General features: G+C 40.6%; 1 pseudogene; it reads right to left on the reverse strand.

The window, feature by feature from the left end:
• Positions 1-21,251, reverse strand: part of LOC122143863 — an 80,472-nt pseudogene extending 59,221 nt beyond the window's left edge.
• Between the last annotated feature and the right edge of the window lie 4,774 nt (positions 21,252-26,025).

Raw genomic sequence — 26,025 nt, forward strand, 5'->3', positions numbered from 1 at the left:
ACAGGTAAGAAGCACCAGGCATGACTTTGACTATACAAGACTTGACAAAATTCCCATTCCCAGATAACTGAGAATGCACAGACACTTGGTGTCATTCAATGGGCAGGACCCACCTCCAATAATCTGGCTCACCGAAGCTGGAAAAACCCGCAAAGTACCAGTCAGAAACAGACCATCCTGGTGCTCGGTGCGTAAAACAGGTGCGGGCCAATTTAGGTGTGAGTGCCGGGAGACGCTAATATGCGGATCAGCTGAGCCCTAAGGTAGCAGTTAACGAGGGAAAGATGGCGGGAAATCTTACGAAGGAAGAATCAAAATAACCCAGGCTCATTGACACTGTTAGGTTACCGGTCATTCCTTACACAAACTTAAAGCCTTCTAAACACCTGCAATGATTTTAGGCAAATCCTATAAGATCATTGCCTGGTACCACTGTACGACACGGCGATCTAATAAATTTGGGTACGCCATGCATGTAGATTGTACGATGATGACACCAATTGACTAGCATAGGCTATGACGCACGTTTTACAGCACAAAAAAAAATCGTCATTAGCATGCGCTAGTGGTAAACAATCAGATTATCATGAATCACACTTTGGACAGTTGTCCTTTTTAATGTGTTTCTGAAAAAATAGTGTGAGGTGAGCGGCGGAGGAAAAGTGGACTAGAAATAAGACGCTATAAGGTTAAAGAGATTAATGTGTTTAGATAGCGCCATGTTGTTGCTGTATTTCATGACATGTTATTTTACTGGCTGGTCAGTAAACCGTGGATTGTAAACTGCCCAATCACCATGTTGCACGATTTCACACAGCTGAATTTCTGACACTGACCAGAAATCTATCTGGCCTAATTCTTTAGTACGGCCAAGACGGCCATTTTGTGAAACCTTCTCTCACTTTTACGACATAAGGGACCAAGTTCCTACCTCACGCTTAGGGAGCCTACTGATCATCGCAGACTATTTATGCCACGAGCTGTTTTCAGCAATGCCCATCTTTTGCTGCTGCGGACTTCTGACCGAAAGCGTGCAGTTTGTGTCTCTGGCTTAAGATCATTGTGCAATTGTAGTATGGGACAAGATGGGTACCGCTGGCTTCGACGAATGGACTCCAATCACTCTGCTCCCCCGGAATTACTACAAATCTAGGACCCTACCCCTTCCAGAGAAAGGGAATATCTATGACCATAACATTCGAGAAATGGAGTCCACAACTCGGAACATTGGCGGTTTATCCTTGTTGCTCATGAGAACAGTCAACGTTTGGTGGGACATCTCAGTACAGTGATGCTGTGCAACACTAACTTTTTACATAGGTTATAAGGAAGTAACAGTTAATTTTGCTACATTAACTTTGTGTTTTACAATTCTATGTAGAATATTCTGAATACACATTTGTTACTAATTTGCAGTAGTAACCATCTGCTAGTATTAAACATTGTCATTAACACTACTAAAAATACTACTGCCTCAGCAAGAACACTATTAAAGGTTCTAAAGTCCCATGATAATCCAAACCCATCACTCTTTGTTTAGCATCTGGCCCATGGTAACCTTGCGCAGCTGAGTAGGAATAGAACTATTTATGCCTTTGAAATTCAGCGAGCACAAGCCTGCATAAATTATACACGTCAATAAATGCAAATTATGAAAAATGACGAAAATGAAAAACTAGAATGAAGGAATTTAGAGAGCCTTTTGGACGAAATTTTTGGGGCAACTACCATGCGAATACTTGCCTCGTTTATGGTAGGTTCGGTTTGATATGTGCAGTGCACCCCCCCCCCCCCTGAGCGTGAAGTGGCTCTGATTGTGAAAAGGATGTCATTAAGTCACAGCAGTGAAATGAGAGGCAGCAGTGCACAGACAAGAGATGTGGAGTTGAGTTCAAACACACAAACCAGAGTTTCAGCTCTGTTGTTTAAAAGCCTCAGCACTGATAATGAACAAACCCTAATAAATCAGAGTGGCAAAATCTGACATAATCCCCTCATGACAAGCACCAAGTGCCCTCTCACTCTGTTTGTTCTGTTTTCAGTTCCACAAGTAGGTGTTAAAATTGTCAGCTTTCGTGTCACTACTTGGACAGTTATTCATGACATACAGCGCTGAGATACCACAAACAATGCATTTCAAATGTGCTTTAATGCTACTTGCTTAAACTTACATAAACTAGATATTTAGGGGGGCAACATATAAAAAAAAACTCTTAGTACGTAAATGTGTCAATATTTGCAGCGATACTTGATAACTTTAAGAAAACTTTTAGCCAGCTCAGAGGTCTTCATTTAGCATAAAACTACTGTTTATATAGAAAGCTATTATAAGACCCTGAAACTACGGCAATGGGAATGTTTCCTGGTCGCGAATCTTTATAAAAGCATACTTATTTCAGTCACTGTGAGGTATGGTTTCCTATAACGCCATTCCATCCTAATGTATGCATTGATAGTTTAGTTCTATCTTCAGTAAAAACAGTAATGCTAGATTTATTAGTGGTCCCTTGTGTGAAAATGCATAGTTACTGATCACCTTTTGCTTGTGAGATGTTGGTGGTCTGAAACGGGGAAGAGGCTATGAGAGTTGCGTGAAGTGGTGCTGCCAAACAAATGGGTCATGGCACATGTAGCTAGCTCTGTAGGTCCTTTATGAGGTGAATTACGTCACAGTTTAACTATTAGGGCTAGGTTTCATGACTCAAATTGCCGATTCAATTTAGACTTTATTTACTATGATTTCGATTCAGTTAGATTTAATATCAACTATTTTATCACTATTTCATTTAAAATGCGTAGTTTTGTAGACATGGAATCCATATTTTAAATATATGATGGTTAACTGAAACCCATCCTATGCCCCGCTATTATTAATGTAAATACACATTCATATTAACATTAAGACCCCCCACACCAATTAATGTTGAATTGCGTTTTACCTTTACTTTGAGTAACCAAATTCTGTAACAATAAATCCTAAATATGCACATACAATGCCACACAAGGTAAGCAACAAACACATTACCTGTAAAAAAATATACAATTGTTAGTGAATTTCATTAGACAACTTGAAACATGTTTAAGAACCATAAAAACAAATTTCAAAATTCACATAAATAAATAAATCAAAAAAAATAAATAAATAAAAAAAAAAATAAAAAAAATAAAATAAAATAAATAAATGAGTATACAAAAAATAGTAACTGTCATAAAACTAACAGTTCCTTTATCCTAAAGCCTACTCATTTTTTTTACCAGGTTCCTAAAAGTGCTAAAAGAGGATACTCTTCTGTCTGCATCTTCCACCAGATTTAGCGGGTTTTCAGAGAGTAGGACAGGTTTTGGCTTCCCTATTCCTTGCATACATTCCTCTTTCTTGCCATTTCAGTCACAGTTTTCTTTTGAGCTGTGCTGGGGCTGCTGCTTTATAGCCTGGGGTTCCAAGGAGATCCATCAAGTGCAGATTGTCTTTGGCTTCTTGTAGTGTGTTTATTTCAGCAGTGGTGCAATGTAACGAACTAATAATACGTTCGTTACCGTACTTAAGTATTTTTTGGGAGTATTTATACGTGATTTGGAGTTTGTATATTTCAGCCAACTGTTTTACTTTTACTCCACTACATTGTTCGAATATAAATGTACACTTTTACTCCTGTACATTGTCACTGAAGCATATTCGTTACTTATTTTTACAAATAGTCAGAAGTCAGAAGAACACAGACTGCAGGTTTGACGAATCAGGTGGTCTGGGCGTTGCCTAGTTAGATCCTATAAAAACGCATTTTGCTCATGTCACAAACAAGTGCGCGCACGACCACGAATTTATTCATTTTCTACTCAAGTCGGGGGTTGGGGTGTACGGATACAGCATCGTCTGCGATAATATAGTAAGTGTTGTTGTAATGATGTGCGATTGACATCTATCAATGTAGGCTGTATCACCAAAATCACACACACCGAGTGCACCACACGTTGATTTCATTAGTCTATTAAAACCTCAAAATTCCAGGCAGATTCTGAACTGATGAGGCAGGCAAAAATGCTTCTGCATGCTTTTTATATATTATATAATTGTTCAATATAGTTAACTTTGATCACACGAAGGTACGTACGTTTTTCTGCAGATATCAGCTCCATTGAACACAGTTACTGTATTTTCCAGACTATAAGTCACCACTTTTTTTCATAGTTTGGCTGGCCCTGCGACTTGTAGTCGCGTGCGGACTTATTTTATCAAAATTTATTTAACATGAACCAAGAGATCTGAACCAAGAGAAAACATTACCGTCTACAGCCGCGAGAGGGCGCTCTATGCCTGGTCAGTGCCTCCTGTAGCCATACCCCTGAAAAACATTAACTGAAACAACTGAAAATGTTTGAATATTTAACTTAAAGACAACTGAGAAAGACTGAATGCAAACAAAATGCCCCCAAAACGCAAAATCCTATTCTGCAGATTACAACCTGTAAAATATGGTAAAAGATATGCAGCCGATGTATCTGATAGGTGACAGGAGCACATGAGCAGCATAGAGCGTCCTCTTCGCGGCTTAGTAGGGACTTATAGTCCAGTGCGAACTATATATGTTTTTTTTCCTCGTCATGAACGTATTTTTAGGACTGATGCGACTTATACTAGGTGCGACTTATATAGTCTGAAAAAAATACGGTAATAATAATTTTATACAAGTTCGGTAAAGCAATAAGTGACTTACATTTAGAATAAATTTGCTTGTTTTTCTCTGAGCAATTTTGCTAACGAAAATAGTTCCAAACAAAGATCCAGTTCCAAAAGAACAGCACTGTTTTGTGTCTCTGAGCAAATGGACGGTGTTTAGGCTTCTTGAATGATCAGCTTTTTTTTTTTGAATCAAATCGGTTGAATAAATGATTCAGTGATTCATCAATAACACCAGTCAAAATGCTTTTGTTTCTGAATGACTCACGCTGTTGTGGAGTGAATTAGTTGAATCTCAGTGACTCACTTATTAACATGTGACTTGCTGTCACCTACTGGCAGTTAACTTTTTTCTTGTTTAAATTATTCAAATATTCAGTATTCACAAGTTTTATGTTAAAAAACAAAACATTTAGGCCTGTTTATGCATGTTAACGGCAGTTTAAATGCAGTCCCTGTCCCCTCTGAGATACATAACCTGTGTAAATACATCTAAATGCGTCATTTCAGATGCAGATTCTCCAAAATGTTTTATTATGTTGTAACAGATGGAAGTGCTTCTTATCTTACCCCAAAAAAAACAAAAATGGAAGAAAGAGATAAAACTGAACACAATCTTGCTACTTCAGCGGTTTGATATGAAAAAAAACCCCACAAGAAATAAATATATATATAAAAGTAAATAAGATATATATATAGTACATTTAATACTAATATAGTTTACGCTTAAAAAATACTTTCCGTACTTAAGTACAATACATATCAATACTTTTCAAGACTTTTACTCAAGTATATTCTAAATGGTGGGACTTCAATTTCCTTCTACCAAAGTTCTTCCCACTTTTCTGGTAAGATATCTGTACTTTTACTTGAGTATGGCCATCCAGGTACTTCATACACCACTTAATTTCAGTAACGACCGGGGCTATGAAAGAAAATGTTCTCACCAATTTTTTTTCCCCTGGCAAAAAATGAGACGATGACGAGACTATATATAAGGTCATTAAATGAGTAACTGAGACTAAGTTAAAGAAGTTGTTTAATATGAACATCTGCTGTTTATTTCTCTTAATGTGTGCACTTTTATAGCATTAAAATGTGTATTGTTTCATTGGTTATCTAAATGTGTATTAACAGTGTTTGTTTAAAATCATCTTTACCTGTGGGCATACCTGGTGCACAGAAGCGTTCTTTGTTTTCCATTAGTTCAGAGTTAACTTGCTAGTTTTAATGTAAACCCTAATCCAATTAAACTAATAATAATAACAATACAAAGACATGGACTTACAAGCCTTGTAGGATGGATAAAAATGAGATTTTATTTTATATGACTTTTCTGTCACATTTATTTCATAAGGGAAAATTTCATTCGAATGCTCGGTAAACATCATGTACAATACCGTCCCGTAATATAGGTAATACTTAAATCACCGAAGGTCGCTGTATACCCTCAAAGCGCCAGCTGGTAAAGTTTTACCCAATAGCACCTGACTTTTGTGTTGATGTGGCTCTAAAACAACATTATGCCACTGTATTATGCCACTGTACCCTGCGTGGTCCCTTGACAACCATTGTTTCCTTCTCTGTAACTTTCGTGCATGGCACAAGACCACTGAAAACTAGGCGAATCAGAACCTACACCAGGACTGTGATGTTACAATCAGGATCAATAATAGTTACGCCCCCAACATTTGCATATACCCGCCCAATGGTTCTATGCCGCCACCAGCCAAACCTGCACAGCCGAATCATCAGAAGTTCTGCAGGTATTGTGAAGAAACAGCAAGGATAATAGCGAAAATGGCAGAACATGGAAATAAATGTTATTTTCCAGGCTGTGCAGGGATGGGTGGGTGTCTGTTTCAGAAAGCGGCACCAGACCCACAAATAACGCCTGTTCTAATAACATTAATGCCGCGAGCCAAATAAAGGGAAAATCGGAACAATAAAACGACAAAACAAAAAAATAAATAAATAAAATTGCAAACACAAAATGATAATTTATTGCAAAGTTTTGAAACAGTTACGCGTAGGCTCTAAACCTCTTCATTTGCATGTGCGTTGTGTGCATGTTCCGGCCGTAAGCGCAAACCCCAGCTAATACTTTTTGGTTCCCAGCAAGGTTCTCAATCCTGTTCCTTTCAGGTTAGCCAGGAACGTTTTCTTAACCGTAACTAGAATGTTTCCCTTTAGGTTAAGGGAAAACGTTCTGGACAACCTTACACAGAACCATGCTGGTAATAGTTTGGTAGTTCCTGGAACGTTCCCCCGTCAATAATAGGACACATACTAGTTATTATTCCGAGAAGGTTCCCAGCAAGTTTCTCTTACCCCAGCGTCTCACAGAGCAGCGGTTCTCAAGTCCAGTTCTCATGACCCCCTGCTTTGCACATTTTGTATTGTCCTCTCTTAATCGCGTCGTCCGACATTTTCTAACTCGAACGTCAGTGCCCTGCGCAAGTTGTACATCACAGGATTATTCCACCATGGCTCCAGTCCCGAAGGCACCCGCCTCATCACAGGTCTGTTCCCCTTCAAAGTGCATTGAAGTGTGCGAGACATGAATTTCCCTTGTCTGTATTCACCGAGGTAAATGCTCTCACACTTTGTTCCGTGTGTGCTTGTTGTGCCGTGCCCCATCGGTGAATTGCTATGGTTCTGAGGTTAAGAAACTTCAACCCGCTTGTTCGCTGTCCGGGGAGTAGGGCGCCAAGAAACACTGTGTCGGACCTTGTCAATTCCGGCAAATACCCAATTCGTGCCACCGCGCTCACTTCTAACACACCGTGACATTCTCTAAAATCAGGTGTCCGGTTTGTGGTGCACACAAGCGAGCAACGCACAATATGACGCGGCCCGGGTTGCGAGAGGATGGAATTGGAGAACCGCTGCCATCGAGTAAGTGGCCTTGGCAGACGGACAGATTCTGCTCACACCTCAATCATCAGTCCTACAAACCATGTCTGGTCTTGTTTTAAACTATTGTGGCAATCATAACGATACTCCGCAGCACCTTTACAACCATCATCCGGCGCATTCCAATACGAGTTGCCTTAGTTGTTCCTCTGTCTGCTTTCGTTCTTCTTCCCTGCCATGTACCCATACACCGCTCTTACCGTTCCTCACACTCCCCCAAGCCTTTCTACCCATCTTGCGTTTTTCCCCTGTGCCTATATAATTTTTACGGACTTCCGTCCCTCCCTCGTCGGCTCATTTGACTTTAATATTCCCTTAATTCCCACAAACCCATGAGGCTGTGAGGACATGTGGATCCATTGCAATATTTTATGGAACGAGCCATGGTTCTCAACTGGCAGGGGTCCAAACACGGGCAAACAGGTATAGCGCCCAAGACACATAGGATCCAAGGCAATCAAGGTTCTTCGCTTATGCCGAACAATCTCCAGCGGGCTAAGCACGAGGGGTAATCCCCGTATCGCGCAGCAAACGGTTCCAAACCCGAGTCCTAGGGCACGGCCAAACAACAATAAGCACTAGGGAAACCTAGACACCAAAGACACGGCCTATGACCGACAGGTACTGCCACCCGACTCTGAAGAACTATAAACCTACACGGAAATGCGTACGTATCGCAGCTATCAACTAGGAGAGGGCTATGTTGTCGGCACCCTTAATCAGCAGTATGTTGAGAGGAAGTCCACTGCTTATACAGCGTGCTCCGATGATTGGGCTGTGTGTGTGTGTGCGTGTGGTGGGTGGGTAATTTTTGGTGGCAGCTTGTGGCGTGATAGTTTTTCAGTGTTGACTGTGCTTGGTGGCACTGGCGTCATGGCCAATGTCGTCCAGGGTAGATCTGTTGTAATGTGCGCAGGTCTGTGTGTGTGGATGCTGAACCCCTGGTGGTGACTTACCGACGTTCAGTGACGGAATCATGGACTAGTTCTCTTCATAATGCCTGTCCAACTGTCTGCACTCACAATCTACTCTTGACTCTTTAGTCCTATAAGTAAATATTCAATATAAAGGATCCAATAAACGAGGGTTAGTCCGACAGTACAGCCAAATACCGTTGAGGGGTTTATATAGCACCCCCGGAGAAAGGTGTTGTGGGCGCTCGTGGCAGATCAGAAGCACGCTGTAAAGAAACATACAAACACCAGGGTTTATATGTTTTCAGACTATGCTTAACATGGCTCTAAATTTCGCTATATTATTGAAATTCTATTATCTTTTATAGCGATTGACTGGTTTGATGTCTACACTTCTTAAAAGCTTAGGGGCAGGACATGCCATTCTGCACAAATAGTTTTGATTAAAAACACATTTCAGCATTAGAAGGAAAGCAGAAAACATCTGCAAATGTTTAATTCGTTACATGGTTATGGAAAAACTCCAAAATAACCGCCGGGAACTATCTCTTTCAATAGTTCCACTCCCGGCTATCGCGCCAATGGGAATTATCTCGGGTGTGCCACTTGTCTGAAGCCCTATAGAATCCGGCAGTTACCTGGCTGATGGCGCGTGCGCCTGGTAATAGGGAGTGCTATTGCTCAGCATTCGGGCGCATTCCACCATGGCTGGTGGCTTCCTTTCCCACGTATTTTAGGGGAGGTCCCCTAGAGGAATATTTGGTGTCTTGGCAGGATGGTCCTCTCCGCACATTTTATCTCTGCCCACAAGAGGGCCTTTTTTGGCAGAGAAAGCATCTGAGGAGCATGATGGTCGTGTTCGCAGTCTACGGATGGTGATATAAGCGCATCGGCGACGGCGCTCGCGCCCTCAGCCCCTGTCATTTGGCGTATTCTAATCTGGGCGTCGCACAATTGCCACCACCAGAGGGCGTGTCCGATGGCATCATCGTGACGTCAGCAGTCTCAGATCCCCTACTCCACACTCGCCCCCTGGGTTCTGAAAGTAACCCCAGCCGTGTTCTCTCTCGAGTATAACCATCACGTCTCAATAAACCTGCTGGGCCGGTTTCAGGCCCGTTTTCTATCGGTACTCAACCATACCGCCCTGCCCCTCCCTGCAGGGACCATTCGGGAACGGTTTGCTGTTCGGGTTATCAAAATAAAACTCCGACTAACATGTCTCTTTAGGTTATGACACCAAAACAACACCCTACCCGGGCAAAACGTTCTCTTAACAACGTTCTTAATTTGCCCCCCCCCCCCCCAACAAAAGCTAGAATCACAATCAAAAACAATAGCTGGGACCCAACATGGACACGTTCGGCATACTCATGCCGAAGACTTTGACCCGCTGGACGCGCTTAGAGGTATTAAATGCCCAGTTTTTCGTTGTGGTAATGGTTTCCTCTACACAACCAAATTTTTTTTTTTTTTTTTTTATTTTACAACAGTCAATGCCTGTGACGCTTGGATATTTTTTTTTATTGAAACGATATATCTAGCCTACATTTGAAAAAAGGCCATGGGTAAAATTCTCCTGTGCGAAGTTCTTAGAGCCAAACTCCGATAATCCCAGGTTGGATATGGTCATGCCAGTTTGTTTAAAACACATTAAATTTATGAGAAATTGTATGAGACATGTACAGCAATTCCATACACAACCACAAAGACCTCAAACAAAATATTCTTGTGAATCTTACCGGCACGTTCATTTCTCAATTTATGCTAAGGAGTTATGTACTGAGAGTCGAGATTCTCGTTGAAGTGAGTCATAGGACCCTTTTACTGAATATAAGTTATAGTTTATGAAGAGAAACACGCGGTCTTAGCCACGCTTCAAACTTGACGGAAACGCAACCATAAAAGCAGCGTTACCAAATAAATTAGTACATGGCCCATGGAATACAGTAGGGATTTAAAATTTTCGCGCTGTTTTCTTTTATGATTTTGCAATTCTTATTTTTGTTTGCAAAAAGCACAAGTTTTACTCAATACTGTCATTTTCGTGTGTAGTAGGAACTTTTATTGTATTTTTCAGAACTTTATTCTTTTGCATAGATACAGGATGTGGTATTATAGATGATCCCAGAACAGGGACCTCCACAGATGTTGGCAGTATTCCAAATATGACCGGTTAGCAGTTCTGCTACCTAGAATATGAGTTCCTCTGCGTCACCATCATGTTCACCTGCACCTCTATCCACTCACACGCGCTTTGCATGGTTGTGAAGGTGATTACTCTGTGTCGCTGTCAGGTTGTACTCCCTTTTTTCGTCTTTCTGTATTCTCTCAACCATGCACTCTTCATTGCATCTTCTCAATATGACGCCTAGCACCTGCGCACCACAGCTCTAACTTCCGTAACTGCCGTCATGGCCAACACGTGAAGGCTGAACGTCAAAAACAAAGGACACACCAGTCTCCAGCAGCATGCTCTTAAAAAGGATTGTTCACTTTCAAATTAAAATTTCCTGAGAAGTTTACTCACCCCCATGTCATCCAAGATGTTTATCTATTTCTTTCTTCATTTGAAAAGAAATAAAGATTTTTTGATTTGGAACATTCAGGATTTTTCTCCCATATAGTGGACTTCAATGGACTCCAAATGGTTGAAGGTCAAAAAGTACAGTTTCAGTGCAGCTTCAAATGGCTATACGCAATACCAGAGATGAATACGGATCTTATCTAGTGAAACGATTGGTCATTTAAAAAAATAAATTAAAAAAAAATGTATATGCTTATAAACACTTTTCTCTCACTTCTGCCGACTGTCAAAACCGGGAAGCCGTTCCAGCGGATGATGTGCCGACGTGCAACATAATCCACCGGAGCGGCTTCCGGTTTTGACAGTCAGCAGAAGTGAGAGAAAAAGTGTTTATAAAGCATATACAAATTCTTTATTTTTTTTTTTTTTTAAATGACCAATCGTTTCACTAGATAAAGATCCGTATTCATCGTCTGGTATTGCTTATAGCCATTTTGAAGCTGCACTGAAAACTGTAACTTTTGACCTTCAACCGTTTTGGAGTCCATGACATCTACTACATGCTGGAATGTTTTCCATCAAAAACACCTTAATTCTTTTCGAACTGAAGAAAGAAATACATAAAACATCTTGGTATTCCACCCATTCATATCACTCTGGAATACAGAATATTCTGTAAAAAAGGGCTTGTCAACAAGAGCCAGAACATGGCAATACACCGACACTAATCAAAAACAACTATATATATATTATATATATAGATATATATATTCTATCTATATATATCTCTCTGTTTGTTTTCCAGTAGTGGTCGCGGATTGTAACATTACTTTCACAACCTCTGTGTGGCAATACGTTTTTTTGCCATTGTTTTAAAAGAGTAACATTAACGCATTTTGTATAGTGTATATCTGAAAACGTTTGGATGGGTGAAAGAGCCAACTTCTGATAAAATGTAAACAAAAAAAAAAAAAAAATCCCAAATGACAACCAATCACTGCAAATAAAATTGAGCTAAATAATATTTTCTTTCATCATTTTAACCATTATACGGTTAAGACGAAAATATGATGAAAATCTGTAAGTTTCCACTGACTAAATCTAGACTAAAATGCTCAGACATTTAGGCCTGGTTTCATAGACAGGGCTGAGACTACGGCAGGATTAGGCCATAGTTCAAACTTAGGACATTTAAGTAATTTTTTCATAAACGTGCCCTAGAAAACGCAGTACTGGTGTGCATCTTGAGCAAAAACAAAGGCACTGATATATTTTAAGATCAATTAGCGCAAGTTTCTTTCAGTTAACACAGCTCATACTTACATTTTAGTATGGGACTAGTCTTAAGTCTTGTCTGTGAAACGGTTAGGTATTTGACTAAAACTTGACTAAAACTAAGGCATGACAAGTTGAATAAATATGAGACTAAGACTAAATTAAAAATAGCCGACAAAATTAACACCACTTTTTGGGTACTGTAGGGGGCTTCTGCACGTTCTACATCATCACAAAGGACCCAGGGATTGTGTCGTTCTGCTGAAGAGGCACAGTGACTTTACCACAAGCACCGTCACTTCCTTCCTTGCTGCTTAAAATAAACCATTTAAAAATCGAATTTAAAATATATTAATAACAAATAATAATAATTGTCACAAAGAAAATGCCATTTGGAAGTTCTAATCTAAATGAACAAAAAAACACAGTTCCCTTTCGAGCTTTCATGAGACATCGTGGAGGTTTCTCCGCTATGGGAAACTCCTTCCCTTCCAACCTTTCCCTGAAGTCCTATTGGCCCACGACCAGTCCAAGTGGTTTTGACTGGCCAATTGTCATGAATTATGCAAATCGCATACAAATACTAATGAGCTTAAGAGGCAGTATTAAATGTGAAGCATGCGACAATTACGTCAGAATATTCTCCTTCACTTTTTTGTGCTAAACCTGCTATGTCTTTTCCTAAGCGTGTCGGAAGTTACTCCGGGAATCTCACGCTGGCTACTCTGTGTGATAGAGCGTGGGTATACCCTTCAATTCAGACACAGACCACCCAGTTTCAATGGCATGGTGCAGTGTCTAGCATTGCCTCAAAATGCTCCGGTTCTCAGACAAGAGGTATGCAGCCTGCTTGAAAAAGGAGCGATAGAGAAAATCCCTCCGAGCGAGCTGGAGAGCGGGTTTTACAGCCACTATTTCGTGGTACCTAAGAAAGATGAGGGACTCCGCCTGATCCTAGATCTCAGGCCTATCAACTGAGTGTGTCCATTCAGGATGATAATGGCTGAAACAGATCCTGGTACAAATTTGCCCCGTGGACTTGTTTGCATCTTTGGATTTAAAGGACATGTACTTTCACACACTTTTTTCACTGCATGATTAGGCACGGTAAGTTTCGGTACAGTTCCGTACCATTACCAAAACGTGACGTGTAAAGATCATTGATTGGCCGGAGAGAATCATTTTGTTGTCTGTTGGTCTGTTTGAAGAAGTAAATAGCTTGTCCAGCCAGTCCCAGCGAGAGCTTGATGGGGCAACGCTGAATGACAAAGTTTTTTCAGGAGTTGTGGCAGTAAAGGCGTTGCACCTATAAACACATGTGAATAATCCCGCCCACCCTAAAGCGGTACTAAATCTACAGTGGAAACGCAAACTGAGCTGAGCTGAGCCGGAGCCGTGCCATGCGGAGTTGTACCAAAGAGTGGAAAAGTGCCAATAAACGCTTTCTGAGGTTTGCTTTCGAGGGCGCGGTGTACTAGTAATCTGTTCTTCCGTTTGGGCTGGCTTTTAGCCCACACACTTTCTCAAAGTGCATGGATGCAGCACCCCACCCCCCACCCCTCCCTCAGAGTGAGTTGGTTGCGCAATCTCAACTATCTCGAAGATTGGCTGATTTTAGCTTAGTAGTCGGCCATATAGACACGCTGCTTCATCACTTGGACTCCCTAGGGCTGTGTGTCAACATGCAGAAGAGCATTCTAGCCCCGAGTCATTCTATAACACATCTGAGGGTGTGTTTCAACTCAGTGGAGATGTGTGCCAACCTCTTTCGGGAGCGCTCAGCGTCCATTTTGTCTTCCCTGCACCATTTCAGGCTGGGCAACTCTGTTCACTTGAAAGGAATTTCAGAGGCAGCTGGGACTCATGGCAGCAGCATCAGCTGTGTGTCATCTGGGTTTACTACACATGTGCCCGCTGCAGTTATGGCTGAAATCTCGAGTCCTTTGGACGGCGTGGACTTCGGGCTATTTGCGCATTGCAATTTCCCTGGGCTTGGTGATGTCGCGCATTGTGGTCATGACAGACACATCGACTCATGGCTGGAGAGCAGTGTGCAAGGGCTTTCCGGTCTCAGGCTGTTCTTCTCTCTGTCTCACTCCCGTTTGGAAGGGGATGCTCTGACATGCCCTGGCCAGCAGCCAGACTGTATGCATTTCCCCCAATCAAAATATTTGCTGCTGGTGTTTATGCAGATCAGAGAGAAGGGGGCTTAGGTGATAACTCGTGGCCCCGAGCTGGGCGAACCAGGCACAGGGGCCCTACATGAGACATTTGTATGCCTTGAAATGGGGAGTGTTTGTGAAATGGTGTCGTGGTGCTCATATCGACCCGGCTGCTTGCTTGGATGTTCTGCATTTTCTACAGTACAGGCTGGATAGTAGATCTCTACCTTCAACTATGGAAGTCTATGTGGCTACTATTGCCTCGGTATCATTTCCCGCTGGGCGGGCAATCGATCGGTAGGCATGTGCTGGTTGTGAGATTTCTTAAGAGGGCGAGGAGATTGCATCCCCCTCGTCCACCTTCAGTCCTGCCCTGGTACCTAGAGGTGGTGTTAAGAGCTCTTTCACAGCTACCATTCAAGCCTTGAGCATCCGTTGCTATGAAGGAGCTACTGTATCTCCCAAAAACTGCACTACTTCTTGCCCTCGCTTCAGCTAAGCGCATTGGGAATTTACATGTGTTTTCTGTGGACACGGATTGTATTTGATTTGGACCCAGTGACTGCAGCGTCACTCTCCAGCCGAGAACCAGGCAACATGCCTAAATCCCTATCTACTCCCTTCAGAGCACAAACTGTTTCACTGTCTGCCCTGTCTTCTGAGTCATCAACCTCACGTGATGGGGACGCTCAGATTTCAGTGTGCCCCATTAGGGCTTTGAGGACTACATTGACAGTTCGGCCAGCTTTCGGCAGTCTGACCCAGCGTTTCTTGTGCTACGGTGGTCATACGAAGGGCCGGGCCAAAACAAAGGCTTTTCCCACTGGATTGTGGATGCTATCACAGCTGTTTATACCTGCCAAGGTTTGGAATGCCCTTTTCCCACATTAGGGCCGACTCAACAACAGTAGCTTCGCCTCCTCATGGGCATGGTCAAGAGGTATGTTTTATTCAGGATATATGCTTTGCAGCCGGTTGGTCTTCCTCAGAATACCTTCACCAGGGTTTGCAAGCTGGATGTTCAGTTCTTAGCTTCCAAGTGCTGTCGGTGAGTGCTTGATTCACTTATACTACCTCTATGCAAGTGTGTTATCTGCCTCGCACCGTTACTACTCTGCGCAGCCATCTATGCTGTTGTTTAGTTGTTGTCTGCCCTGTATTCAGTGCAGCTCCTGTTATTCAATGTCTAATTCGATTTGTGTACCATCATCATGTTGTGTATTATGCTCCTTAAACACAGTTATCACTGTGCAGCCCCCTCTCTCAATACTGTTGTTGTCAGATCAGATTCTGAAGTAATTGTCAAGTGCACCGCATTTTATACTGCCTTTTGACATTGAATTAGTATTTGCATGTGATTTTGCATACTTCACAACAATTGGCCTGTAAATTGGACTGGTGTGAGTCAATAGGACTTCAGGAAAGGTTGGAAGGGACGGATTTTACCATAGCAGAGAAATCTCCGTAATGTCTCCATTCCCGATCTCAGGGAACCAAGGTTACAATGGTAACTGGAGACGTTTTCATTATATGCTAATACAACTTACATTCAGTGTTTTCATTTGCTCCAAACCATCATGAAACACATTCATTAGCTCTGCCGCATGGACCGTATTTGCTGCATTGTCGGTAACCACAGCTGGTTCTTACTAAGTAATATTCCACTCAGTTACTGTAAGGCCTCATTCAACAAAATGCTGCTATGTTCCTTGCTGTGTGGCTGGTGTGGACAGCCCGGGTTTGGAAAACATGAGACTCGAGAGTCCAGTCACTGGCGATATAGTGACATGTTAATGTTACATACGAATCAGTCGCCCTGGAAGTCCAGCTGTAACAGGTAAGGGCAACACCTTTCTGCTGACTGGAGAGTGACACTGCAACATTTATCTTAACCTCTGCATACTTTTTCTGTATTGCCTTTTCACTGAGGTACTTGCGTGTTACCATTACACATTTGGATCCAAAACATTATAAGATTCAAGATTCAAGATTTTTATTTGTCACATACATGGTTATATGGAGAGCATATGACCAGCAGTGAAATATAAGTCAGGTCCACCTCCATGGACAGTGCAATTATTAAAGAATACAAACACAAAGAAAATTATATATAAATATGGTATGAAAAAAGTAATTATAAAATAAAAGGCTTATAAAATAAAATGGCAGGAAAGTATACTGTAGAGCTTAATAATATTAAGATGAGCAAGAATGTACAAGAGAAGAATGTGCAAACAGGTTGTACAGGCTATTTACATAGCAGCAATAGAGGTAAAAAAGTAAATGAATAATAAATTACAGAAATTGCTGTATTGCTGGCAAAAGTCTGAATTTACTCAGCCGTCGCAGATGGTACAGTCTTTGGCTGGCTTTATTAACCTGTGTTTGGATGTGTGAAGTCCAAGTCAGGTCCTTGGAGATGTTTACAACAAGGTACTTGAAGCTGTTCACCCTCTCCACAGGGGTCCCACTGATCAAAAAAGGAGTATAGGGCCACTGCTGTCTCTCTCCTGAAGTCCACAATAAGCGGTTTAGTTTTACTCACATTCATAGAGAGACAATTGTCTGGCACCATGATGTGAGTTTCTCTACCTCATCCGCAAGTATGCGGCTTCATTATTGTTGGAAATGAGGCCCAGAACCACAGTCTCATCAGCAAATTTGATAATAGATGTGGAGCTGTGGGAAGACATGCAGTCATGTGCGTAGAGAGAGTAGAGCAGAGGACTCAGGACACAGCCCTGTGGAGCTCCCACGTTCAGGGTGATGGAGTTAGAGGTGAACTGGCCTACTTTCACCACTTATGAAGGAAATCAAGAATCCAGTTGCAGAGTGAAGAATTCAGGCCGAGGTCCCTGAGTTTAGAAGCTAGCTGATGGGGACTATAGTATTGAAAGCTGAGCTATAGTCGATGAATAGCAGCCTTACATAGTTCCCATTGCTGCTGTCAATGTGAAGGATGACTGCAGGACTTGAGGGATGGTATCTTCAGTAGATCTGTTGGGGCGATAGGGGACAACCTGAAGAGGGTCCAAAAGTAATCAGGGATGGAGGAGCAAATGTTTCTAGGTGAAATAAGATTTTGAAAGCCTTCATTCTCAACTATGGCATGGGGGTGTAAATCCTTGCAAATTAGCGTTACTATGGTGTCTGTTGTATCTTAGCATGGGGTGAATCTGACTGTAGTTTGCAGTCTTGGTGTGATGGATATGTTATTAACACAGTATTAATTACAGTATGTATTCCCCATGGTTGTCCTAGTAACCATTTTTAATGACAGTTTTAAGATCAGTACCTCTAGCTTTTTTCTTAAAGTTGATGCTGATTTCAGGAGATTTTGAAACCTAGAAACACGCATCACGGCATAAACATCTCTGTGCATGTGATGTGACTTTAACTTGGTTTAACTGATGAGGTTATAAATGAGTCCTTCTGCTGCGAGACTAATGTTTTTCCTATGAAAAAAAATCTATTTAACATAGTATTCCTTTTCTCAGATTCCCACAATATACAGTACTGCTCACTTCATGTTGACCTTGATTCACTTCTCTGAATGCTCATTTATGCCACTAAGAAAAACTGGAGACATTATTAGCTTTAGCCTTTGGCCACTAAAGGGCATCCTGGATCCCATCACTGGAGATGAAAATGTGTGACAGCTCATAGCTGACCATGCGTAACCCAGCTCCGCAGCTGTCACTTCACTCTGTTAAAAAGACCATTGAGCCCAGCAGTGTGCTCAAGAGTATAATAAATTCTGAACTGTTCAGTGCGATTTAACATGGTTCATGCAAGATGCACATTTAGCCTGAAAGATATGAGCACTGTGCTACCATGTCAGAATACTGAAAGTTTGTAGCTGTTAAACCCAGTGTTTTTGCTGCCTTCCTCCTTGAGTAGTAGGCAACACTTTGGCAATACTTGACAGCCCTTAAGTGTGCAGCTGTAAGATAACATCTTATGCTTGTGTAACTCTCTCTCCTGAATCTGAATGAATTCATAAGGACGGTTATCTAAAGGCTCATTAAAATAATCCATATTAGGAATAACATGTTTTTTTTTCTTTTCTTTTTCATTTTTTCAATCATAAATGAAAGGTTTTACCTGTCTTGTATAATTCAAATAAAATAATTTAAAGCTATGTGCTGGATGCACAGTCATTTATGGTATGGACTAGTTCTAAACAAAATGTCAAATACTTCATGGTTTAATTGCTTTGTTTTGAGATGATTTTCATAAATTATTATTAGACAATGTTATGGCCTTATTTTAAGATTTTGAAACAAGTCTATTCACGTAACAAGAAACAAAATGTGTTGTCTTTGGGACAAAATCTCGTACACTGCAGCACAGTAAAGACAGTACTTTGCCTCATTTAGGTTCATAAATGATGATGTGTAATGTACATAATATTAATAAATACATTTAATAATGTGCGTAAAAAAGTAAAATTCTTTACTGCTTCATTTTATTGCCCAAGTGCTTTTCAAGAAGAATTGTCTTGAGAGACTGAAGGAGTACAGCCTCAGAACAGTATGAATATTAAGAGTTAAATTAATCAAATCAGCTACATGTGCATAAATGTTCATTATAAATGTATTTCATAGGGTGTTAAAATTGTTATCTAAAATGTTTATTGCATTATAGTTGTTCAAATGTAAACATTTAAATCAGATCTGGTGCATATGTTTGAACAGTTCATAGAATACTCAGACAGGACACAGTCTACAGTTTTTATAAAGTTAACATAGAGGGAGCTGAATGATGCATTCCGAAGGTGCCAAGGAAAACAATTTCTATGTGGCCCAAAAAGGAGAGTGAGAAGAGTGGACATTAGAGAGTGCAAACACTGTGTTTGCTGAAATCCACAGATAAGACACTCACATGCACACGCGCTATCCAACACACACACACACACACACACACACACACACACAGTCTAATGACCTAAAATCACAAAATTATCCATGACAGTTGTCCTGGCAACCTAGAGCATTCTATTTTAATGAGTCCTGAAGGCATTGCCTACTTAAAATGTATGTTTGTATAAGTATGTGCTCAGTGATATGCTATATGTATGTATTAATTATGGTTTTTTAATAGATATCTTTGTCAAATCCGCCACTGGAGTTTGATCTACCCTGGCATGTACAGCATTCTGACTGAACAGAATCTAGAGAATTACCCAAGAAACCATACAACGGTATTGCAGAGTTTAGGAAATACTGTGTAGCAGGGTGTATGTCTATACCTACTATATTCAATTAGGTGAGCGTTTAAAAATAGGAGCTTTAAAGAAGGATAGATTTTCCCGATGGTGTGCATGTTGGAGAACCTTTCACAATGAGAAAAAAGCATGCGGAGAAAGATGTCATGGAACAACCATCCATTAACAATCTAAATTTGGGAATGCCAGCTGTGAGAGCAAAAAAAATAAAAAATAAAAATAAAAAATGAATAAAATTTGAGCAATAAATTGTCTATATTTTCTTTCCATTTCATGTAAAATCATGTTAATTATGCTTTTTCCTATTTTTCCCCACCTGTATGTGTTTACTGTATAGTGTTTTTATGCCTGTGGCTTTTCCTTATATACTAGAATAACCATCATGCACAATTAATCTGCTTGCCAAGTATTCTTCTCTGCCCACCATACAGCTTCACATGCTGTATTTGTAAATGTACAAGAAACGCATCTGATAACATAAAAAAAGACATTATTATAAAATGAGATGATTGTAAGAACTGGAAGAATGTCTTTAATGCTTTTGAAACATGCTGATATTGATAACTGCAAGCCTCACAATTCCAAAAACACATCAAAGACTACAAAGATTTTGCCAGAAAGATGAAAAAAAGAATAATAAATAAAAATATAACAATTAGGCAAAAAAAAAAAAAAACACACAAGACTCCTATTGGTTGATTTTTTGGTAAATTTACTGCACCTGATTAGTATATAGTGATGCCCACACATCCTCACAGCTCTCGTAAACACGTGCCCAGGTGTCCTGAATGATGCCCCGCTCCACATCCGTCAGTGGCTCTGGTCTCTCCCTCCCCTCCGTCTCTTCATCTTCCCTCTCTTTCTCCATGCCACAGATGCACCACGGGGTACTTGCGCCTGAAGCAGGCACAGATGGTGGAATGAGAGGTTGTGGTGGTGGAGAGGAACGACGAAGTTGGCTGAAGGGGCAACAAAAACGCAGGGCAAGAGAGTAGAGAGTGTGCATCCGCCCACCTCTCACCCTGTGCCCCTCACTCCCTTGAGCAGGCAGGATTATTTCACTTCTGACAATCGTTCGATGAATATATCTGCTATCACTGTTCTCGCTCTCCTACCATTTGCTTTTCCGTTGCTTGTCTTCCGAGCTGCTCAGGTCTTTGTCTACCCTCTAACACAGATGTTCTCAATGCTTGGAACTTCTGGATTTATAATGACCTCAGATATGGAACGTGGGGAAGAGAGGGAGGGAGCTGAAGGGAGGTGACAGGGAGGGAGGGAGGGAGGGAGTGAGGGAGAGAGAGAGAGAGAGAGTGTAGGAGGGGGGAGGGGGTAATTTCCTGTTACCTATCAATCCTCTCCAAACTGTGTCTTTACACACAAAGATTCCAGATACATACAAGCACACATGACAGGTATGATAAGAAAATGTAATACGAATCCAATAAAATAAAATAAAATACATATTATTTTCAGTACTCTGTGATTGCAGTGTGATACTAATGTCATCCACCCGCCCCACTGTACATTAAGGCATTTACAAAAAGTAAAGTCAAGTCACCTTTATTTATAAAGCAGCTTTAATACACTGGCAAACACGAAAATAATGCAAGTTTGTCAATCATGAAATAGGACAATAACAAAGTAATTTTTCAAGTTCAGTTTTCAAGAAGAAGAAAGTCTAGTCCTAAAGAAAAAAGAGGATTACACTTACTCCCAGGCCATAATTGTTTTTCAGTGATTCTAAAAACATGCACAAGTTTGAAATTTGCCCTTCCCTAAAACAAAAACAGACTATTTTCTAGAAAATATAAAATGGCTTTATTAATCCACAAAGAGAACCAGTCCAACATAACTCTACATTAACTTAAGACCCGACACTGAACTCAAACTGAACAGAAATTAAAAAGATAATGAGACACACACCTGAACATAATGATGAGATCAAATGAATAACCATGAAAACTAAAAAGGAGCAGGAAACAGTTTGACTGTTGATGTCGCACTCGTAACTGTTTCAATATCTCACCGAACATTTTGGAGGTAAAATTCGTTCCACGGTCACTTTGGATAATTCCCGGGATACCAAAAATGGTAATAAATTGTGAGAGAGCTTTAACTACAGCCTTGGTGGTAATTTTCCGTAACGGAAAAGCTGCGGGATATCAGGTGGTTTGACACATGACCGTTAACAAAAATGTATTCCCCGATTTCAAGGGAGGCAACGGACCCACATAGTCAATTAGAAGATGCTTAAACAGTAGCCCCATAGCTGGGATTGGACATAACGGAGCCGGTCTAAGAGACTGATTTGGTTTGCCTGTCATTTGACAGGTATGACACGTTTTAACAAACTTTGACATGTCTTTTTAACAGGGACCAATAAAAATGTCACAAAATTCAGTCATAGGTTTCTTTACACCCAAGTGCCCCGCAATGGGACCATGCCCTACATCGAGCACCACCTCACGCGAATTAGTGGGAACCACAATCTGCACCAACGACTCACTCCCGCTATCCTCACTCTGGGACAACCATTTTCGTAGCAGCATCCCATCTTGTGTAGAATACCCGGTGGCTGCACTTTGAACCTCATCTGGGGACAAAGCAGCATCAAATAAGGTAGCCAACGTAGGGTCATCCCGCTGTGCAGCTATTAACCCCGACAAAAAAAAAGACGCAGGAAGAAGAGAAAGACCAGGAACACCATAATTATAGGACTTTTGTAAAGGAGTTTGATCAACTTTCCCCTGAATAGAATCAGAAACTGCTTTTGTTTTAGAATGAGTAACAGCACATGACGAAAACTGTTGGAAATTCTTCGGCCGCAACATCACACAAATTGTCAATGGGTAGTGAAGCAACAATGGGTAACGGCGATACATCTGGCCACACGCACTCTCCAGCCAAATTATTACCCAAAATCACGTCAACTCCCTTCACCGGTAAGGACGGGCACACCCCCATAATTACCTCACCCTTTACCCATTCGGATTTTAAAACAACCTTGTGCAACGGAACAGAAATACCTGCAAGAGCTATTCCCTGAACCAGCACACTTTTTCCCAAACTTGAGGCAGCTGAAAACGACAAGGTAGATTCTAAAATAAATGATTCTGACGCACCAGTGTCATGCAGAATTTTAACAGGTACGTCATTACCACCCCTCGGCAACGAAAAGAACCCATACGTTACAAATGGAGCATAGCTCAGATTTAATTCGGTTAACCAATCACTCTGCGGGAAACGCTGAAACGAATTCCCAGCAGGACACAGCTCGGAGTGAACGCAGTCAGTCAATAACACCGGTGAGGAAACATTTTGTGAACTTATTAGACCCTTACATTGAATCTGTTTATTTTAGAGAACAGGGCATTCCTTTTTCCAGTGGCCTTCCTCAAAGCAATAATGGCACACGGAATTGGGAATAGCTCTTGGAGGCACATTATGCGCTCGGTCTGTATTTAATAAATCAGGTTTCTGAAATTTAGACCGCCAGTGATTTTCACCATAAATCCTACCTCTAATAACTTGATAATCACCAACTCTATTTTTGTGGGTTAATCACAAAATCGTCAGCTAACACTGTAGCTTCCACAGCAGTCTTAGGCTTGTTCTCATTAATATAGGTAGCGTTATTATCAGGAATAATACATTTAAGCTGCTCCATGTGAATCAGTTCTCGCAGGCTCTCAAATGTCTGCACATTAAAAGTAGAACACCAACGATCAAAATGAGTGCTTAATTCACAAAGAACTTCAACATGGGTTTGTCGCTCATTTTTCTTCCAATTGTGAAAACACAATCGATACGCTTCCGGGACGAATTCAAAAGCTTTAAGAACTGCAGCTTTTATGTTTAAATAATCTTTACAATCCTCTATAGAAAGCGCTGTATAAGTTTCTTGAGCCCTACCAACTAATACGGACTGAAGCATAATTGTCCGATCAGTACTAGGCCAATCTCGTTCATCGGCAACACTTTCAAATAATGAAAAGAACACTTCAGGATCTTTTTCATTAAATTTTGGTAGCAACTTCAAATTACTTACTAATTCTCCAGAACGATCACGACCTCCAGAATCATCTGCTGATAGTTTCCCATCAGCCATGACCTTTAATCGTTCTATTTGTAACTGATGATCTTGGGTTCGTCGATCTAATTCCAATCTTTGTGCATGCTTAAGTTTTTCATACTCAAATTCACGCTGCCTTATCAGCTCATCGACCCTAAGTTTTTCCAACTCCACTTCATTTTCCTTAAGTTCTCTTTCACACTCCGTAGCCTGTTTATACATTTCCTTTTCATGAGCTTGCTGCAATTCTAACATTTCTTTCCGCTGTTCAAATGATAGGTTACTCATCGCAAATGGTGATCCTACCCCAGCCATGTCTGGCACTTCAATTATCACGCCACAATCAATCAATTTCTTTTTAATCAATGCTCTCAATTCATCTTTTCGTAAATGTTTATCAATTCCCACCCATTTATAATTTCCTACAATTCCCCACAATTGTTTCTTCGAACACAAATTTAATTTCTCTTCTGACGGGGAATTAACGAAATCCTCTAACGAAGTCATTTTTCATGACCTCCAAACGAACACAGTAACTGATAAAAAGACACTATGTCATTACCAAACATTAGACACGATAAGATACAATCCGGCTCATGACCAAATCTCCCCCTAAACATCCTACTAACTCAACCCTAACTCTTCTGTGTTTTCCCAAGAGTCGAGCCTCTTTAAGCAACTAATACCACTGGTACAGGGCTGAACAATCAGTCCAGACCTGCAACCACGGCCGTGCACTCAACCCAGGAATACACCAAAAAAAAAAAAAATCTACAACCAATCTGGGGAGCATAACAAATCATTTTATGAGCCGCATTGACTTACCTGTCTGAAGCCAACACGAACAAACTGATTACCTGTGCGCACCTGATTCTTTTTCACTAATTACCACACCATGTGCCTCTTAAAAAAACAAAAAAAAAACAAATGACGAGCCCCCATTTGTTACAACCGGCTCGTAGTTGCAACATTAACGAGAGGCAATACAGGCGGGCAACTAGGAAAAAGAGAAGTTTTATTTAACGAAAGAATATATTTAACAAAAGATAACCAAACAATCAGTAGTCAGTATATGAACATCAGAAGTGAAGAATGCATGAAAGAGGACTGTAAGTTGGAGGTCTGTATGAATGTTAACACAAATAATAACAGGAAGACAAAAGAAGCCGCTCATTCAGTGCAGTTACATCATTGAGCATGCCGCAAATCAACAGCGCTGGAGCTCTTATAGGCCCGATGATAAGCCGCAGGTGGAAAGACCACACCCCCACTAACGACATACCTAAAAGTTAACAAAAAACAAACAAACACAGGCCCAGCACTAACTGGGACCTAACACACACACACACACACCTGAACATAATAATGAAATCAAATGAATAACCATGACAAATAAAAAGGGGTGGGAAACAGTGCAGAACATAAACAGTCAATGAGGGTGTGACATTAAGAAGGTTGAGGGTTCAGGGATGCACATTTCTTTTAATTTTCTGAGGGCTGTTTGTCTAAGGTGCACATTTTTTATATTTTATAAACCCTTTATTATTTGTTTTAACTCTACAGTTGTGTAGTAAAATTCACTTTAAAGAAGGTGAGTAGAAACTTTGGAAAAGAAATTACAAAATTGCCATTATAACAAGTAGATGGCAGCAGAGGATCACTCATTAGTTCAGTTGCCATTTCCCCCACCCTAGTTCTTTTCATGAGTCTTGCTTTTGGATTTATTATAAAATGACTATTATAACTCATTTTGGCACTTTTACTGTACTGAAGCATCAAGTACAGCAAGTGCATGAAGTCACAAAGTGTCATATCAATAAGATAGATAGATAGATAGATAGATAGATAGATAGATAGATAGATAGATAGATAGATAGATAGATAAGCTAATGAGCTGATCATCTGAATCAGGGCCCGTATTCACAAAACATTTTATCTTAACCCTAAGAGTTCTCCTAAATAGCAGTAAAAGTTTTTAGTTAAGCGTTTTTTTCTTAAACGTAAAACCTATTCACAAAGCTGCTGAGACAAACTTTTGATAAGGAATAGACAGAAGTCATAAGATAATAGTAAGGGAGGGATTGACCTGTTGCTATGGATGATGTCAGCATACTTACTAACTATGAACACATTGATTGGCTGATAGTCTCTGTCAGACATTTATTCATAGAAATATTGTAGAGCACAATATTAATTTGCCATATTCAAATAAAGGTTTTAAAATAAAAATGTTAATTGCCCACATTCAAATAAA

Source organism: Cyprinus carpio, unplaced genomic scaffold (assembly GCF_018340385.1).
Source record: "Cyprinus carpio isolate SPL01 unplaced genomic scaffold, ASM1834038v1 S000006521, whole genome shotgun sequence".
In the NCBI taxonomy this organism is placed as follows: domain Eukaryota; kingdom Metazoa; phylum Chordata; class Actinopteri; order Cypriniformes; family Cyprinidae; genus Cyprinus; species Cyprinus carpio.